General features: G+C 33.6%; 1 long non-coding RNA gene across 8 annotated transcripts; it reads right to left on the bottom strand.

Annotated features, from left to right (window-relative positions):
• Positions 1-239: 239 nt before the first annotated feature.
• Positions 240-6,413, bottom strand: LOC141676898 (uncharacterized). Of its 8 annotated transcripts, none has more exons than XR_012557215.1 (6): positions 6,017-6,413; positions 5,625-5,785; positions 3,586-3,873; positions 2,647-3,201; positions 758-1,528; positions 240-671 (listed from the first exon to the last, which is right to left on the bottom strand). It is a non-coding gene; the product is annotated as an uncharacterized LOC141676898 (long non-coding RNA). The 8 variants fall into 8 exon arrangements; XR_012557213.1 differs by having other exon boundaries at positions 240-807; positions 1,262-1,528; positions 6,017-6,412; XR_012557209.1 differs by having other exon boundaries at positions 240-1,528; positions 2,647-2,840; positions 2,943-3,201; positions 6,017-6,408.
• Between the last annotated feature and the right edge of the window lie 8,145 nt (positions 6,414-14,558).

Raw genomic sequence — 14,558 nt, 5'->3', positions numbered from 1 at the left:
TTACTTAATTAGCCAACCCCTTCAAACGTGATTGCTCCTTTATATTTATAGGGAGTCTCGAATGGTTCTTTTTTACAAAATGGGTCTCTTGGGCCTTTACACAAAGGTTACATAATTTATTACTACCAAGTCTTCTTGGGCTTTTCTCCTTTAGTCCAAGGTCCAACACTATACCTGCTTTATAAAAAAATAATAGACAATGAAAAAGAAACAAAATGTAACAACAGAGATCACACAAGTTCTTGAACAAAATTTTCAAATCAGAAAAATATTTTAATATAATACATTGTTGATACAAAACTTGTCATCCATTTATGTCCATATGCAGATCTTTAAGCACATGAAATATGAAATACATACGAATCCTAACTCTTTCTTGCAGATGACAATAGCATCCAGACTGTTAGTACTGAAATTATTACAGCTTAGAGAGATAAAGCTTGAATCCAGAAACAAAGTTGCCAACTGCAGTCATCTTGGCTCCTCCAGGAAAGGGTAAAATTTCGCAAATCACTGAAAATCAGCTCCACAATCTTTTGCACCACATTAAAGTCTTCAAATCTTGGTTTCCCTTTTATTGCAACATTTTGTAAATTTAAAATCACCTCGCCACCATTTCAGGTAAGACCGGGTAGCAGCTTCCAATGATTGGCTTTGTCTCGGTACACCTCCTGGCATCATGAAAATCTCTTCAGGCTTGAAACCCTGAATTTTGATCTTTTTGGAATGTTCTGAGAGAAAGCACATGTTTTTATACCTGCATCATCATTTTTTACTTTTACATCTAAATCCGTATTTGCATCCGACCTGCATAACAAGGTAAAAAAAAAATCTCATTTAATACTTAAAACCAATTAGGAATTTATGCACTGCAAGTATTTGTGCAGTATTCCATGAAAATTGGCAGATAGATATAGAGGAAAAATCAATATGTCCACTTCATCAAACACTGCCTAGTGCCTACAACATATTTTTAAATATATTCACTTGCATCTAATAATCTATACTTTTTTGGATCTGCCGGCTTCTCATAAAACCCATCAAGAAGAGTATGAAAGGTAAACAGATTTTGTTCTACCCTATTCCTGCCCCCACCTTTTAAATCGCAATCGAGCCAACTCAAGTGAAATCACCACAATAATATTTCAATAGTGTCGGGCTTAACATCGAACCTGTTAGCTAATTTGGTATATAGCTTTTTTCAGCCCATCAAATATCTTAGCATATTTACTAGCAGCAATAAGTGAAGTAAATGACTTACAACTGTCATGCTTTTCATTAACCGTCAGTACGCAGAATAAACAATATTAGGTTGTCTTTGTAGTGTTTCAAGGTTTCTTTTATGTTTGAGAACCGATTCATGATTACAAGGTGGTGGACATAGTTGCCTTTGTGCGGACTTGAGTCTGGATAGACATCTTTTAAGCACTATGCTTTTTATGCTGCCTACTGACGATTAAATGAAAAGTATTTCATTTGTCACCTGACATCTACCGAGATCACGGTAAGTTTTTCTCATAAGAACATCCTGTTGCATGTGAAAACCGGATTGTTACACTGTAGACAATATTCAGATAGGTCTACAAAGAAAACTTCTTCAACAATAAAACACAAAATAGGTTTCCAAAAAAAACTTCTTCAACAATAAGACACAAAAACTCATAACAAATGTACTAGGACAAAAATTTCGCATAAAGAAACTTGTTCAATTCTAAGAACCAAAGACGGCAATTGATATCTGTGAAAGGTGAAGCATTGTGTCTACATTCTATTTTAGCAACAAAAAAAAACAACTTTAAATGAAGATCAATATTGTTGAGTATCTATGTTCAATTTGAGCAACAAAACCACATTTTGGTACCAAAATATAGCAAAGACTATACCGTTGTAAGAAACAAAACATTAGATTCGAATTTGCTTGCATACAGGAAAAAGAGTTACCATTTCTAAAACAGTTTTATTAAAGGACTAGGAAGTTCCTCTAGAACAGAATACAAAACTCAAACCCCATGCTTAGACTGTCATCGCTAAAACCAGAAACAAAAGAAAAATGTACCAGATAGAAACTTGGTTCTATATTCAGAACTATATATTCACTGACCTATGGCTATGCCACTATGTAACAAAAAAAAATTCTCTAGGTCCATGAACTCGAGTTCGTCAATTTGTGTATCATCCATTCCGACAGCCAATAAAGATATAATATGTCAGATGAATGTACAAAATGAAACAATACCGAAAGATAATCAAAGCTAATAATAACTCAGAAGATAAACACCACCACCCCTCTCCTTCCCCTAACTATAAGAAATACAAATTGAACCAAAAATGGCTCAAAAGTCAAAATCCTTCTAGTAATTTAATCAAATAATTTCAATTTTATACTTTATACAAATTGAACCAAAAATGGCTCAAAAGTCAAAATCCTTCTAGTAATTTAATCAAATAATTTCAATTTTATACTTGACACAAGTAGCTGGTTTGAAGAATTATATATATATATATATAGGCAAAAGATGAAATAGAAACCACCTTTAAAATAGAAACTAGAAACCAATCTCAGCCACTCATTATTTTAAATCTTAATTATTTTAAATCTTATAAAATATTATAAATTCTCAGCCACCTATTTAAGTATATACGTACATGTGTCTACTCATTATTCAATTACTCATCGTCTCTCCTCCATCTTTCTAAACTTTTGCCCATTTTTCATTAACTAAGTTCTTCGATGATCCCATCGCCGGATAATATACATCTCTCTCCAGAGTTAGATTTAAACTTGTTTTCTCCTTGTTCATGTCGTCACACAGATCATGCCAGAAGTAGCACTTCAAGCCCTAATTTACAAGGTACACAAATATCTAAGAAACACATATCTGTGTAATTGTGTATCTTGGGAATTATAACATATTACTAAGATTGGTTGGTGAAGAACATACCGGGAGTTGCCATGATGGCAGTGATACCAACTGGTTAAATTTTTCCAGCAGGATATAGGTAAAAATTGATATTTGCATGCATCAATGGGTATACAGCAATAGATCTTAAAAGTGCTTAAACCCTCTTAATAGATCGACGTCAAATTTAGCAGCATCTGGTTAAATTACTGTCTAGATGAATAAAATTTGTCTCATTTCCAAACTGTTTGCTTAAGACAATACCTGCAGCCCTCTATCACCCACACTTCTTTACATTACCCTGCACTTGACAACAAAGAAATAGAAGGGTAAAAAACAAAATAAGTAAAGATGACCCAATAAGCAAATATTTTCAAAATTATGCAAAATTCCAGAGGGGTAGATCTATATGACTATATTTAAACATAATATGTCTATCTAAATTTTAAACAAATAACAAAATAGAGAAAGAAAACACCAAGTGGGCAATCAATGCCCCTGCTTCATAGCCATAAAAGATAATAGACAATAGGAGAGAAAAAAAAATGAACAATATAATAGAGATCACACAACTTTTTATGAAACTTCCAAATGAACAGAAGAAATCTTAATGGAACATAATAATAATAATATAAAAGAATTTAACATCCATTTATGCCCGAACAAAGTTGCTAAAAACACCAACCTGGCATCACTGACTCTCAGATTTTTTTGACCTAAGCACCTCCAAGAAAGGTAAAATTCCGCAAACACTACAGGCCATGACTGAAAATCAGCTCCCAATTTTTTTGCCCCAAATTGATGTCTACAAATTATGGTTTCCCTTTCATAGTAGACCTTTGAATATTTGGAAATCACCTTGCCACCTTTTCAGGCAAGACTGGGTAGCAGTTTTTATTGATTGGATTTGTCCTGGTACAGCTCTCCACATCATAAAAGTTTCTTCAGACTTCGCTACCCTCTAGTTTGATCTCTGTAGAATGTTGACAGAGGAAGCACCTGTTACCATTGATTGGATTTGTCCCGGACAGTAGAAGAAAAATAATTTACCATGGGTGTTTACATGGATACCAAAATGAGGATGAGGAAATTTAAAATAAATGCCAAACAAGTTTGCATTAAACAACTAGGATAGCAACTCTGTAAATGGAGTTCCAACTGTAAATATAATTTTTGAAATTTGAGCACCAATTGGTGTCCGGTGATGCTCTTAAACTCTTATCTGCTTCTTTATCGCTTGATGTAACTACATTTTTATGGCTATTATCACACACTGTTTCATAGCTTAATGAGTGATTACTCTCGCGGAAATATACCACAAAAAAGTCAAAAGTGCAAAGGAAATCTGTTATGGATAAAAATTCAAAAGATGCAAAATTCCAGATTAGCCAAAGAAAAGTGAATGCATCAGTTTAAATGAATGATAAACGCATTTTCTTCTATACAATACCATTCATACAAACTAAATTAATGGGTATTTATATTTATAGGGAGCAAAACAGGCACAAATGTGCATCTGCTCCAATACTCTTTTGGAATGCCAAGTTGGGCCTTGTTTTGAACCTACACACTAGCAGAATCTTGTTTGATGGATTATGCAAAATTCATAGGCTGCAATAAAGGTGCTTTTACCATATTTTGGCACCAAAAAGTGGTTAATTTCTGTCGCATATAGCAATAGTTATTTTTGGTTCTAAAGAGTGGTTCTTTGTATTTGTTATGAGTTATTGAGCTTTAATATTAACGATGTTTTTCTATAGACCTTTCTGAATACTGTTTGCAAGGTGGCTTTCACATCTGGTGGATGTTCTTACGAGACCAACTGTGTCGATAAAAGATGCCTATCCAGACCCAAGACACAAAAAAGCAACCATTTCCACCACCTTGCAATGGTGAATCAGTTATGGCTCATAGAAGACTCATGCAACACTCCTAAAAACACCCTATATCAGCAATTTAATGAAATGTATGACATATCTAATAAGTCATTTAGTGTGCTAATTGTTGCTCGTGTATATATGCTATGAAATGATTTACTGGAAAAACCTGCTTACCAAATTAGCTTAAAGGTCTAAAACTAAACACAATATAGTATTGTATTGCATACATTTTAGATCTTATTCTGTGTGTCATTTTCGCTTGTTTGGGCTTCAAATGTGACTGAAAAAATAGGGAGGAACAGGGTAGAACACAATTTGGTTACTTTTAATACTACTCCTGCTAAGGGTTAGTAGAATAAAAGGTTAGATCATATTTTATAAGCTGTTGTAGTGTTTGATCAAATGATCATAACAAAACATACTAAGTTTCGGGAGATCAAATTCTCATTTTAGGCGGGTACTGTTACATTATAGTCAAAATTTTCACTACATTTTCACTGCTTCCCCCAAATATTGAAGAAATAGTTTCAAAAACAAATTCGTAGCAATAGAAAGATTGTCAAATAAATTTTCAAATATATAGACATAAAGGTCTTTAGTTGAATTACCAGAAAGACTCTTTGAAAAATTAAAGAAAAAGTTAATTTACTTCCATCCTTAAAACTAATTTCACTAAACTGTACATATCTAGAAGTACGTATCTATAAGTACGTATGATCAACTTGATCGTCATCAAAAATTACAACAAATATAAATGCAATTACAGTTCAACATTAACACTTCCCAAACACCCACTAGTCATAAACTTTTAAAATCTTTGGCTAAATGACCTTGGTTCTTTTACCTTTCCAAATTTGCCTGAAAGACTTGTTTAGTATCTCCTGCTTACTTATGTCGCATGATATCACTCATCTTACGCTTTTTCCTGGTTTTAATAGCCGGTGAACCCCTATTCGACCTCTTAGGTTGGGTCAAAGCCACATCAGTTTTCAAAATGGTATGCACCTGCAAACATAGAAAGCAATTAGATGAGAAGAAAATGACGACCAAAGGTTTAGCAGTTACAATTAGGAAGACGATTTAAACTTTTCTACAAACTAAAATAAATAGTTACTAACATGAGAACAGTATATCGAATAGAAATGCCGAAATCAACAATAGAGGGATATTTCTATTATAACTTGGGTGATTTAACTCTATTAATTAAATAAGTATTACAATATATATTTACCATACCAGAAATGTAAATTTTTTTTCGTGGTGGTCTAAGCAGCAGATCGTTTTAATGCAGCTGCCAACACGTTTTCCATCCCACCCGGAGCAGGAGCCAATTTGAAACAAAGCTAAAATAAAATTATGGTATTATGTTCCCAGTTTTGCAGAATTCAATTGCTAAATATAAAATTGCACCTCCCATTCTTTGTTTCCTTGAACAACTTTACGATCTCTGGAGTAAGTATCGAACTGCGGACAATAGGGTTCATTTCACAGGAGTTTAGAAGGTTATGAGATCTAGTGTAAGCAGCGATACACAAGATCTAGATATTACTCCGGCGGCAACTGCACGGAGGTGTATGGCACAATTATTAGTTTTAGGGTTGGCTTGAACGACCAAGAGTTGGGCTTATTCCTATTTTTAAGGGCCATGGAGGAAGGATCTCAACAATTCCAGACATGTTGTAAGTGGACTTTTAGTTTGGTCTGTATTTGGGCCCAGCTTAGTCCTCCTAAAAGTTGGGTTCAATTTGTCTGTGTACAGTTGGCTTGGCCTAACAGATTGAGTCCCTTCGAAAAATATTCAAGTCGTTTGAATTTTTCTAATACTTCTCATTTTTTATATCAAATGTATTTTCTTCTAATAAAAATTATTATAATTTATGTTGATGATAATTGAATTTGTAACTTTGTTAATCTATACTTATATCCTATATTATAATAGTATAGTCGGAATGGGTATAATTTGTAATTTAGTTAACCCCTCATTTTGGTTATCTCTTTCATCACGACCGTCGGATATTCTTCATCAAATAATCAAGACTGTTACATCCAAATACTAAAAAAATACACTTCACAAGTTCTCAGGTTCACATCCCGTCAAATATTTATATTATTATTTATAAAGCTACATATAAGTTCTTATGTTCGAATCTCGTTAACAACAAATATTTATATTATTTATAAAGATACATATAAGTTTTCAAATTTGAATCTCACTATAACGACTCCTACTTTCGTATTATTAAAATATAATTATTAAATAATTAAATAAATAAAATATATTATGGTTCGGTCAGCTATGTGTTGTATTTAATATTTTTTGTGTGTGACTTAGTGGTGTACGAAAATAATTTGTATTGTTAATTGTCGAGTCGTATTGTTTTGTTTATATTTTTAAAAGTGATTTGGGGAAGATTTAGTTTCATAAAAAATTGGAATTATCTCTAAACTTATTTTTATGGCTTTATAAATTCAATATGGAAATTTATAAAATTTAGAAAATAATATTTCGTCAATTATTTATCCCTAAATGATTTTCTAATTATATTGAAGAATAAATTTAGAATTAAATTCAAGAATGTTTCAAAAATTTATGAAATTCATATTTTCTTAAGTTTAGAATATTTCGAGAACTTTAAAATTATTTCGGAAATTTTTCGGATTATATTTACCCGTATATTTGTTCGTTACATCGTAAAATGCAGGTATGTTTCCCAATTCAAAAATGCTTTAAAAGTTATGAAAATTTTATTTTATTAGTTTTTGAATATTCGGAAAATTTTAAGATTAATTCAGAATTATTTCAATTTGTTTTTATCTCCAAATTACATCGTTAAATCGCGACTGGCTGAACAAAACCCGGGCTCTCAGGGTGCAGACACGTGTCAAGTTTTATACAACCACAACAAAACGTGGCGGTTGATTATTTATCATGTGCTACGTGTCAGCTACAAATTTTATAAAAAAAACACAACAAAAACACAATTAATAAAAATCAAATCTCTTCCTCTTTCATCTCTCAATCTTTCTCTATCCCGACTCTCTCTCTTTCTCTCGAACACTCTCTCCCTCTCTTTTCCCTCTCTCTCTCACAATCTCTCCCGTTCTCTTTCCCTCTTTCTTTTTCTTCCCTCCGTTTTCTTTTCCCTATTTCCCTATGTTGTCGCCGCAGTTCCGGTTTCCTTCCGGTGATTACCCGGCCTGGTCCCTGTTCATTTATGTATATATACACAATTATATATGTGTATATTATTATGTGTGTATGGTGTTGTGTATGTGTGGTGTGTGTGTAGAGTGTGGTGGCGCGTAAGCGCATGCCTGTGGAGGTACTGTGTTGTTTTGGTTCGGTAATTTTGATTGGAATTTTATTTATTTTTGCAGAAACTATTGAGTGGTATTCATGAGATAAGTTGATTGCGAGCGGGAAATTATTTTAATATTGGTGGAATTCATTTGGAAACCCGAATTAATCGGGCACCAACGAATTTTGCCGCCATCAGCCATGAGTCTCGGCGAGCTGAAGGTGGGTTGTGATGAATATTTCTGAATCCTACAATTATAAAAATATTATTTAGTTCGTAAAAATTATTTTTTGAATCGTAATTAGTCGGGTATAGATATTTAAGCTAGTGGATGTTTGGATTTGTGGATAGCGTTGTTGTGATTGTGCTGTCGATTTGAAATCGAGTGGGAGTCCGATAAATAGAGAAAACGCTGCCCGATTTCCGAGAAATTAATTTCGGGAATACGGGAACGTATTATGTAGTTATCAGGAATACCAATAGAACGTGTAAATCTATATAACGATAAATATTATATGAAACCTACTTGCGTATCGTGGTGAAATATTTTGCAAAAATATTCGACAACCCTATTTTTCGAAACGACAGTTATACGTATTTTCCGAAAATAGATATTGAGCCGAGTTTTTAGTATGTGAACCCTAGTTGTTATGTGTATTATAATAGTACGTATAAATACGAGTCAGGATTTGATATCTTACGGGTAGAGTTGATAGCGAGGATATGTCAAGCATAATCGATCGTCTAATTTAGGGTGTTTGTAGGTTCCAGTCGAAAGCCCCGAGCGTTGAAGTCGGTCTGAAGTCAAGCTAGTGTTCAGTTGTAAAGCGTAGCAAGGCAAGTACCTCTGACCATATCTTTTATGGTTCAGTAATATATGAATAACTGTTGATTTAAATTTCATACTGGAACATAACGTTTTAAGTTACTTATCCCCTGTTATTAAAAAAAATTGTTTAAATTAAGTTTTGGGGAACAGTAACTTCTGAAAATACCTATCTCTAAACTGTGAATAATATTGGAAAGGTTTTGAAGTGTGTAGTGATATAATGGTTTTGAAAAGAGATAGGTAAAAGTGATTTTGGAAACTGGATAAAATGGATCAGAGATTGGATGATGTTGTGTAAGTGCCCGTATGTTAGTGTTTGTGCTCTAGAGACAACACTATTATGTTTATATAATGAAACATTTAGATTATTAATTAGATTCTATGGATTATTCTTTAGTAATTTATTATATCTTTATTTTTTGCGATAAAATGTTAGATTAATAAATGTCCTTGAAATATGATATGTAAATCTATATCTCTAAGTACGTGACTTAGAAATGAGATTATGAGAATAATATTGATATTCCTAAAGGTCCCTAGTCAAGTATTATTGTTAAAGGAAGATAATAAATACGTTAAGACTAGTGTGTTTTTTGACTAATGATCACATCTCATTGATCATAGGTATGGTGATATTAAAGTCAAAACACAGGCACATGTGTTAAATACATGGTGCTGGATTGACCCGTTGTGAGATACTACATGTTTAATGTGTCATAAGTTAATCTCACAGTGATAATGATGTATTGGTCCTTAGACCTGAAATCATTATATTTCTCTACGAGAATTAATATACTTTGATATTATTGAAAGTTATTTTTAACCAGGTAATCATAAAAGTAGACATTGAGTATATTATGAATCGTATGAGAAATATGAATGATCTAGATGGGATTTAGCCTTCCTTTATTAAAGGAGTGATATTATTGGCCTCTTGATTGAGTAACACTATAAAATACATGGTCGTGCTCAAATAGTGATTTGTTTAATAGTTTACTCATTGATCAAGGAAAGAATGATTAAACGCTTGCAAAGGATGACACAATGCACGCCTCGAGTTTGATCTATAATATAAGGCTAAAGGGATTATATTATATTATACATTATTCATGAAAGGTTTAATTGAATCACCAATTATTATTATTACTTGGGTAGCAATGATGTATTACTAGATGCCACTCATTGTTTATAATTTTATTATTGGAAAATAAAAATTATTGCCAACGTAATAATAATCTAAAAGGCCACACACAAAGAACGTTTAAACGGAGTATTATTTAAGTTATAAATTTAAATATTTTATTATTATTAATCGAATTTAATTATTAAATTAATTAAGTCAGACTTGATTAATTGTATATATATTAGAATTTGAATTTAATGATAATATAAACCCAAAAATCAGAATGGGTCTTTTAGAAGCCCATTAGGTTTAGGGTTAGGCCTTAATCCTCTCTCTCCTCTATATATACATTAAGATGTATAATTTTAGTGTGGTCGTTGTATCACATTTTGGAGAAAAACCCTAGCAGCTCTACATCTTAGAGAGGCTAGAGAGAGAGAGAGACGAAGGCAACCAAATCGGCTAGTACCGGCTCCGTGGATTGTTGGGCGATCGTACGTTCGTGTGGATACCTTTGGAGAGCAGATTTTCGCAAGGAGGGCTGCTGTGGTTCATCAAGATCAGAATGTTCATCATATTCAGAAGGAAATCTTTATTAAGGTACATGATCCTATTTTCCATAATCATCCGTTCATTATACATAGATCCTGAGGTAGGGATTCAAATTTTTTTTTGATTTTCCGCTGCGTTTATTTGCCCGAATCCCTAACAATGGTATCAGAGCTATATGTATAATGGGATGATTTGGTTACGTGTTTGACAGTTTTTTAATATAATAAGCATGAATCAGATCTACCATGTATGTATATTATACGGTTTATTTCTGAGATTTTATATGCATGCTGTTATGTTGATTTATGATTGAACTGTTATGTAGAGCTTTTTGTATATTCACGTGATGTTTACGTATATGATGATACTAGCACAGTATATTATGCCATGATTGATTTGTATACAATTTGTATGTTATGCATGATATCTGGTTTAAGAAAGTGATCTAAATTGTTGGATAGATGGTGTATTGACATGATCTGTTCCACGGGGAATGATTAGTGTGTATATGATACATACTTCTGTAACTGCATATGATGAAGTAGAGGTAGAGACTGGTTCAGATATGATCTGTAGTTCTGAAATTGAGATTTCTGTACTAGACTGGTCTTCCGTTGATGCACAGAACTGATTTATCCGTTGATGGACTTATCCGTTAATGGACTTATCCGTTGATTGATTTATCTGTTGATGGCTTTGAGTTATCCGTTGATGGCTTTGATTTATCCATTGATGGATTTATCAGTTGATGGCTTTGTATTATCCGTTGATGGATTGATGAATTATCCGTTGAAACTGCATTTGATGCAGTAGTGGCAGAGACTGGTTAAGATATGATCTTTAGTCCCGAAATTAAGATTTATGTACTAGACTGGTCTTCCAAAATTAAAAATTTCTCTTTCGAGCTGACCTGGCAGCTCGACCCCTGCCGTGGTCTGCCGCCCCCGGACCCCGCCCGGGGGCTGCCGCCTCGGGAACCCCCTATATTTTGTTTTTCTCAAGTTCTTTATTTGTTTACTTGAGCATGGTGCTAGTTATGGCCTTAAGACCTTTAGATTAAATTTATGGTTTTGGTTTTATAATACGACTTGCATATCGTTTTCTTTATTCTTGTAATTATATAACCTCGAATATAACTCGAGTTTTCTTATGTAAGTACATTAGTATAGGTTGTTTATTGTAATGTACTTCAAGAAGGCATGATCCAAGAGGAGAAGCAACTATCGAGACAAGAAGAATGAAGACTTGTAATTGTAATTGTATTTATATTATTCGCCATAAATTGACCTTGATCCTTTCATTAGCTTGGAAGGATCACATAGGATAAAGGCCATAACCAAGCACGTTTACATACCGCACTTTACATATTGATGTATGAATGTATGTATAGAATAGTTAATGATGCATGCTTTAATTATATTAATCATGCATGAATGTATGTATTAGATACGTCACCCATGCCATGCCTTCTAAACAAGATAAAATCTGTAACGACCCAAGATTTTAAAATTTACAAACGATTATGAGATTCTCGTGTTTATGAAACACGGAATAAATACGAATATTCTTTTTTTCCGACATGGGACGATTTTATCAACAACGGGTTCATTGAACTTGTAAGGTTGTGGGTTTTATGCGAGACCAGTGTGACTCCTCCACTACCTAGAAATCAAACCATTGACGAGTATTGATTTGAAGTATATTATTCAAGAAAAAATTGGGAATCTCTTTATGATGGGATCATGATCGTTATAATACTAACAAAACCCTAATGTTTATATTATTTTGTTTAGATGCTTTCCAATATGTCCAACGCGTTAACCCCTAGATTGATAAGGAGTGGGTTTGCCATAGCGAAGTACTCCCATCTATCGTAGGACGGCATGTTGAAGTATATGATACTTTTTAGATCTTTGGGTTTGACTTAACTAAGTTACCACAATAGGATTGTGAACTTAGAGGCATAGAGTTTAGTGAGATTTATTGGATAAATATGAATAAATATTATTCCACTAAACTATCCAAGAGTTATATAGTTGATATAATTGACAAATGTTGTCTACCTTATTGAATCATGTTTTAGGAGTAAAGCCAAAGTTGAACTAAAATATTGTGAAATTTGGATCTTGCCTCACTAGAAAGTATATAGAAGATATTCTTTCTGAATTAATAGTTAGGGCTATTAATTTGATAAAAATAGTGGGAGATATATATATTTCGAATATATATAAATAATCACTTGAACATAATTTAATAATCATCCATAGACTAATTTATCTTATGCACTTAAATATTGTAGATATCAAAATGGCAAACAATTCAAACAACTTCTCTGTGCGATCAGTCCTTGAGAAGGACAAGCTGACAGGAACAAACTTCCTTGACTGGCAGAGGAACTTGAGGATTGTCCTCAAACAAGAGTGCAAGCTCTATGTAATTGATATCCCTCGCCCTACACCTCTCCCTGAAGGAGCATCCCGTGCTCAACATAATGTTTATCAGAAATATATTGATGATGACACGGATGTTCAATGTCTCACGTTAGCGACCATGAGTGCTGAACTTCAGAAACAACATGAGAATATGGATTCTTATGATATGATTGAGCACCTTAAACGTATGTTTGAAAGACATGCTCGTCAGGAGAGGTTTGATACTTTCAAATTGTTGTATGCATGTAAGCAGGGAGAACGTGATCCGGTTGGACCGCATGTTCTAAGGATGATAGGGTATATGGAGTACCTTGCCAAGTTGGGTGCCCCAATTGCTATAGAGCACCAGATTGATCTTATTTTGCAATCTTTAAACATTATTTATTCTTAATTTGTGATGAATTACAATATGAATGAGATAGACAAGAACCCCACCGAATTGTTGGCTATGTTGAAAACTGCTGAGACCAACGTTCAGAAGGCGTCCCCTACTCCCATGCTGACGGCGAATAAGGGGAAGGCCAAAGGAAACGGTAAATGGAAAGGCAAGAGGAAGATGGGATCTAAATCTAATGCCAATCTGAAACCTGTTCCGACCAAGGCTTTGAAGCCTAAAGGTGGTGTTCCAAAGGTTGGTGACTGTCACTATTGCAAGAAACCAGGTCATTGGAAGAGGAACTGTCATGCTTATTTGGAGGATCTGAAGAAGAAGAAGGCTGCAATTGCTGCTTCTGATTCAGGTATTTATGTTATAAAAGTCAACTTGTCTACTTCTACATCTTGGGTATTAGATACTGGATGTGGTTCTCACATTTGTATAAATGTGCAGGAACTACGGGGAAGTAGGACATTGATGAATGGAGAAGTCGACCTACGAGTTGGCATTGGAGCAAAGGTTGCTGCTTTAGCTGTAGGGACTTATCATTTATCGTTGCCCACTGGGCTTGTTTTAGAACTACATAATTGTTTTTACGTGCCTGCGATTTGCAGAAACATTATTTCGGTTTCTTGTTTGGACAAGAAAGGTTTTTCATTTTTGATTCAGAACAATAGTTATTCCTTTTCATTTAATAATGTTACCTATGGGGTTGCACGTTTATTTAATGGTTTGTATGTTCTTGATTTAGATACTCCTTTCTATAATATAAATATTGATAATAAATGTATTAAGATGAAAGACTCAAATTAAACATACCTTTAGCATTTTCGTTTTGGTCACATAAATGAGAAACGCATTTCCAAATTACATAAAGATGGTTACTTGGATAAGTTTGATTTTGAATCATACGAAGAATGCAAATCTTGTCTCATTGGCAAAATGGTTAAAGCTCCTTTTACCGGACAAGGTGAAAGGGCCACCGAACGATTAGGACTTATACATAGTGATGTATGTGGCCCAATACGTACGATGGCAAGAGGTGGCTTTTACTACTTCATTACATTTACTGATGATTTCAGTAGATATGGTTATGTTTTTCTTTTGAAGAATAAATCCGATTCTTTTGAAAAGTTCAAAGAATACAAGGCTGAAGTGGAAAAGCAA

Source organism: Apium graveolens, chromosome 8 (assembly GCF_009905375.1).
Source record: "Apium graveolens cultivar Ventura chromosome 8, ASM990537v1, whole genome shotgun sequence".
Classification (NCBI taxonomy): Eukaryota; Viridiplantae; Streptophyta; class Magnoliopsida; order Apiales; family Apiaceae; genus Apium; species Apium graveolens.
Note: the sequence above shows the minus strand (reverse complement) of the source record. Positions and strands in the feature narration are given on the sequence as shown.